General features: G+C 36.8%; 1 long non-coding RNA gene across 1 annotated transcript; it reads right to left on the reverse strand.

Moving 5' to 3' along the window:
• LOC110271118 lies at nt 670-3,934 on the reverse strand. The gene is made up of 3 exons (XR_002361276.1): nt 3,676-3,934; nt 3,121-3,592; nt 670-2,844 (listed from the first exon to the last, which is right to left on the reverse strand). It is a non-coding gene; the product is annotated as an uncharacterized LOC110271118 (long non-coding RNA).

The raw sequence follows: 5,878 nt of genomic DNA on the forward strand, positions 1-5,878 counted from the left end.
AAAGAGTAAGTAAACAAACTAGAATAGTATCTTCAACGGAGGTAATGACTCTTCAATATCCAAAAGCAAAAGCATAAAACTAATGAACTATGAATGTAAACAAAACCTAGAGGAAGAGTAATCCTCTCTAGATTCAGATCTAAAAACCTAAAACTATCCTAATGAGAATGTGTGAATGTGTATGTCTCTGTGTGTTGAGTCTCTGCTTGTTTCCTGGCTTTATTCTGTGTTTCTGGGCCGAAAACTGGGTCAAAATGCGGCCCGAAATCGCCCCCAGCGTTTTCTGTTAATTTTGCAGATTGCGCAGGTCACGCGTACGTGTCAGTCACGCGTGCGCGTCATTCAGGGATTTTCCTTGTCACGCGTACGCATCGTCCACGCGTGCGCGTCTTTTGTGCAGACTCCAATCCACGCGTACGCATCAGGCACGCGCACGCGTCGCTGCAATTTTCTCCATTCCGCGCGCTCGCGTGAGCCACGCGCGCGCATCGGTGTTTGCTGGTCATCTCCTTAGTTTCTTGTGTTCCTTCCATTTTTGCAAGCTTCCTCTCCATTCTCTAAGCCATTCCTGCCCTATAAAGCCTGAAACACTTAACACACGGATCACGGCATCGAATGGTATAAAGGAGGATTAAAATATACTAATTAAAGATCTCTAGGAAGCAAGTTTTCAATCATAAAACAAAACTAGGAAGGAATTGTAAAATCATGTAAATCATATGAATAAGTGGGTGAAGACTTGATGAAACCACTCAATTAAACATAGGATAAAAAGTGGTTTATCAAAGCTGTGACAGGGCCACATTACACTTCCACAAAACCTCAGTCTCAAACACAGTAAAAGGAAGGGTAATACCTAATTGGCTAAAAAAATAGTCATAGGCATAGAAGAAAGGACGTTCTTCCCAAGTTAAGGGAGGAAAACTAACCCTCTACTCAGGGTCAGGTGACACCAGCTCGTAATTTTTCTCATCATCCCTACTACTACAGATCCTATGAAATCTCCTAAATTTCTCACAGTATTCTGGGTCGGCCACAGTAACACACATCAACACTATAGAATCTAACCAGTCTGGCATACCAGGGGGAACCTTTGTAGACATCTCGACAATATTTTTACGAGAAGACATAGAACAACTATACCTACAGTAAGAAAAAAAGAAAAAGGGTCACTACCAAACAACTCGGACAAAAATAGAAAATAAAGAAACAACCAGCAAACAACAGGTATAGCAGCAAAAGGGCACCCCAGGATTCACAAAAGCAACAAAAAATCACCACCAAAAACCCAGAGGCACCCTTCAGAGGTAATACAGATACAAAGAAGGAAAAACACATAGGAAAGTCAAACAAAAATCAAAACCCTAGCCCCTTCACCAAAAAGAAAAAACCGCAACTAAAAACGGTTCACCTAAGCGCCTACATTTCTCTAAACGAAGCAACGAAGATAAAAAAGATCGCAACTTTGAAGAAACAAAGGCATGCAACAACCACCAGAAAGTTTTCAAAAAGCTCAGCAAGATCAAAACTTTGTGCAAAAAAGAAAGCATGCAGTAGTAAAGCACAAAGAAGGACGACAATCAAAACACATAAAACGAGAAAGGATAGGAAGCAAAATACCAACCTGCAAAGGAGAACAAGAAGCAACGATGGATGCGTGGCGAAAGCACGAACGGTCCAGCAGATGCTTTGAAACTTCAAAGAAAGAAAAAAAAACTTGGGGCAAAACAAAAGCAGAAGAAAGAACTGAAAAAACCAAAATCTCTTTGATTTCAAAGGAAAGAAGGAAACTTCTCTAAATTCAAATTGAGCGAGGGAACGAAACGGCAAAGGGAATTAAAAGCCCTAATAGCGCTCGCATAAACCCAAAATTGATGCGCTAGGGAATGACGCCGCATTTAAAAAAAAGGCATCGCGTTTTGAAAGACATTAAAGAACGCAAAAACTATCCGAAGTAGGAGCAGATCGGACGTAATGCTTGAGCACGACTTCCTCCAAGGAGTCGAAGTTTAAAAGCACGACCTCAAGGGGAAGATCGAAGCTCAAGCAGGGAAACTATTCATACCTTGGACCGAGCTATACGGTCCAGGCTGGACGAAGACAAAGCGACCGACTTCTTGTAAGGTTGGCCCGTCACCGACCTCTTTCTAAAGAGCTCGGCTAAATCACCATAGAGGCCCAAACAGGCCCAAAGCAGAGGATCACAGCCCACCTGAAGGCGGCTGGCCAAAAGATAAGTGATCTCACCCACAAAAGATAAGATAAGATAACTAACTTATCTCAAGGAAGGTCACTCCGCACTACTATAAATACACTGGAGCACCCAGGTAAAACGGATACTCCAATTCTATTAAAAACCTGCCTAAAGCCCGTACTGACTTAAGTATCAGAGTCTCTTGCATGTACCACCCCCTTCCGGTGAACTAGGACTCGTAGCATCTCCTACATCAACAAGTCAGACGCAGGCAGCCCAGTCCAGATCTAAAGATTTTATCCGAGATCGACCTCCCTATTTCAGGTAACCCTCGGAACAGATAGATAAATAAATAAATATCATACCATATTCATCAAGTGGTGCATCATAGTCATAACTAGTAGTAACAATAGGTCCACCTGTGGTTCTACCAAAATTGGTTCCTCCATGATACTATTTCACATCAAAACTTTGTACTATCAACTCAATTCTTTTCTCATATACCTATAATAACAAACTTAAAAGATATCATAGGTTTCAAAACCATATAGTATTTCATAAAAGTTCCACTAAGTTAATAAGATCTTGCCACAGCAAATGCGAGATCTTCCACAAGTTTGTAAGGTACAGCTCCACGATAATAAAGAAACCTAGCATTGTAAATCAAAGAATTCAAAGTCACTTAGACCCCTTTTTTCGACCTTTATCCGCGCTCTTTTATCAAGAATCTAACTAACTTAGCTCGAGTAACTAACCATCCGTTATAGCCCTCGGTCCAATTCTTCAGCTTAGCATTAGAGTTTGGTGTGAACTAATCGCAATAAAATCCATTGCATGTGTCAATCTAGCAATTAACATGTATAACAGTAAAGTAAGATTAGTGAAGATAGCTGCAAATTAATGATACTTAATAATTAGTTAATTACCTACAATAGGATTAGGAACATTTGCTTGCATGCACATAACCCAAGGGACACCAGTATCAAGAGAAGTAGCCATTGATGCTACCCATTTTATGTAAGGTTTTGCTGCAAGATCTTCTTCTCTACTGCAAAAACAACAAAAATGAGGGGGTGATTTGTTTTTCCCAGTCAAGGATTAATCTTTCACATAAGTAGATGAAATATGGTAACAGTTAAAATTTTTTATAATATAGATATGCTGCCTTTAGGAAAATAGGAGACAAATTCTTACTATAAATCAAACCAAAATCAGTTCAACCAAAAGCAAAATAATATTACAAAACAAAAGGAAAAAAAACCTTTAACGTACTATCAACTTAAATATTAATAAGATTTGTATAATCACTAACAATTAAACCACCATTATTAATAGTGCCAATCCATTGCCACCATCAATCACAGTAACAATAACATAGTTGGCATGCCAAAAGTTAAGCTGGTGCCAATGGAATAAAAATCTTGTTAATTCAAGATATCTGAAAATGGAATAATATGATGGAATATAATAATGATCCGTACTTGAACTTTTGCTACTGTGCAAACATCTAGGAATGTTTTAACGGCTTTTCATAGCATTTTGAAGCCGGATCCAGCATTAATAATAAATAGCTTATGAAGAGTTTGCAAGGCCATCCATGTAGCGAACTATTTTGTAATCAGTAAGTTCAATCTTCCATTTGAAAAGGAATTATTAGAGAGACATCCATATATACCTCAGGATAGTAACTACTATCGATCTTCTGAATTTCCATAAAAAGGTACCTTGATGGCTTTGTAATTTGGAATCATTGAAATGATAGAAGCAAGTGAGAAAGTATCCATATGAAGCTGAACTAGGCACAAATTGGAGTTAATAGAGAACTCAAATTCAATTCACCTCTCTCACAAACACGGAGATTGTCTAAATAAATTCTGAAAAGAAGTAAGTGAGAAAATTTAAGTCCCGAACTAAACAAGAACTAATTAGGAAGAAATTCTCACCGCAATGACTTGGAACGACATGAGAATTAGTTCCACGAGATATGATAGCTTCAAACACAGCTTTAATCGAAGCTTCCAGAGATTCCCGCTCGCTCGCCTTCCAGATCTCCTCAGTCAGTGCCACCGCATCCGCACGAAAATCTCGCTCTGAGTGCTTCAAGCCACTGGAGCAAAAGCAGAACCAGCGGAAGAACCCGCCGTAGAAGACGACGCATAAGCAGTAGATCTAAGCATTACCGCAACGAAGGAGACAATGATGGCAACAACGGCAAAGACATAAATGGCGGTGGCGGTGGCAATGACATTGAAATTCTAGGGTTTCAGAGAGATCTCACTCTCCCTCGTCCTCTCTTTCTCTCTCGAATTTTATAGTTTAAAAGGAATAAAAATATAATAACGGAAGTTCTAAAAAAATTTTATTAATGTTTTTATTCTTTATTAATTTTAATAACTACAGATTAACTAATTAAATTACAATAAAATTATTACAACAAATAAAATTGTTAAAATTATCACAAAAAATAAAAAGCATTTAAATTATTTAATTTATTACAACTGCTAACAATAATATTAACTAAAACAACCACACTAAAGTTAATACATTCTAAATACTAAGCATTAAATTAACAAAGATAATAAACTTATCACATTAGGTTGTCCCAAATAATTAATAACGTGTTCTCCTACATCAGTATAATCACAAACCATAGTTACTAAACATACTACTTACTCTCACTCTCACCTTCACCAAAATTCACCTTCTTCTTTCACCTTCTTTCACTCTCAATCTCTCTCAGTCACCTTTAGATTTTCAAATGGAAAATGAGAAACATTGAAGCTAAAACTTCCTCCCCCTTTTAAAGGCACCATTGTGCCGTTGCATGTTGCAGTTTCCGGAGAAGACGCCTGTTGGATGCATGGAGACCAGCTGGAACTGGGGTCAACATACAGGGTATGTGTTGTCCGTTACTCGACACGTGATGATGGATGCATGGAAATGAATTCTGAAAATCATCAACACGCAGGGTGCATGTTACATGCAATGCGATACGTGGTCATGTATCAAACGCAAAAGTATCTCGGAACCAAGTAAGGAATCTTTACTCTTTTAATATATAAGGTGTGTGTTGTCCCATTGATTGACATGTGACGAATCTCTGCTGCGAATTTCTATGCTAAATATGCAATATGCAGAGTGCGTGCTGTGTCAATCTCTCTGCACTTCTATTTTTACACAAAACGCTCCAAATTACAATATATAACAAAAATACCATATATTTATCTATATAAAAAATAATTTCTAGGATATTTTATTATATTTATTTCTTTTTCCATTCACGTATTTTTTTATTTATTATCTTCCTTCTATTTTTTTCGTCGAGAATACTTAATTTATATTTATAATACTTTTAATTAGTTTTGATATATCTTTCTCTATTCAATTATACTTCATATCTAACTTTATTTTTTCTACAAAAGACAATATGAATTTTTTATAGTGACCATTAATAATATTTAGAACAAAATTATTCCTATTAGCAAAAATATAAACATGGCATTATTTTATTAAGGTAATGTCTAAAATGATCTTCAAATTTCTAAACGTGAATTAAAATAGTGTCTTATTTTTATAAATGACTAAATAAATTTTTTAAAATTATTTTTGTAAATCACCATTCGTTTCTAATCAAAACTTCTGTGAGTGTAGTAATGTTTGCACTGTTAATTAATGCCAATATAA

This window comes from Arachis ipaensis, chromosome B04 (assembly GCF_000816755.2).
Source record: "Arachis ipaensis cultivar K30076 chromosome B04, Araip1.1, whole genome shotgun sequence".
Lineage (NCBI taxonomy): Eukaryota > Viridiplantae > Streptophyta > Magnoliopsida > Fabales > Fabaceae > Arachis > Arachis ipaensis.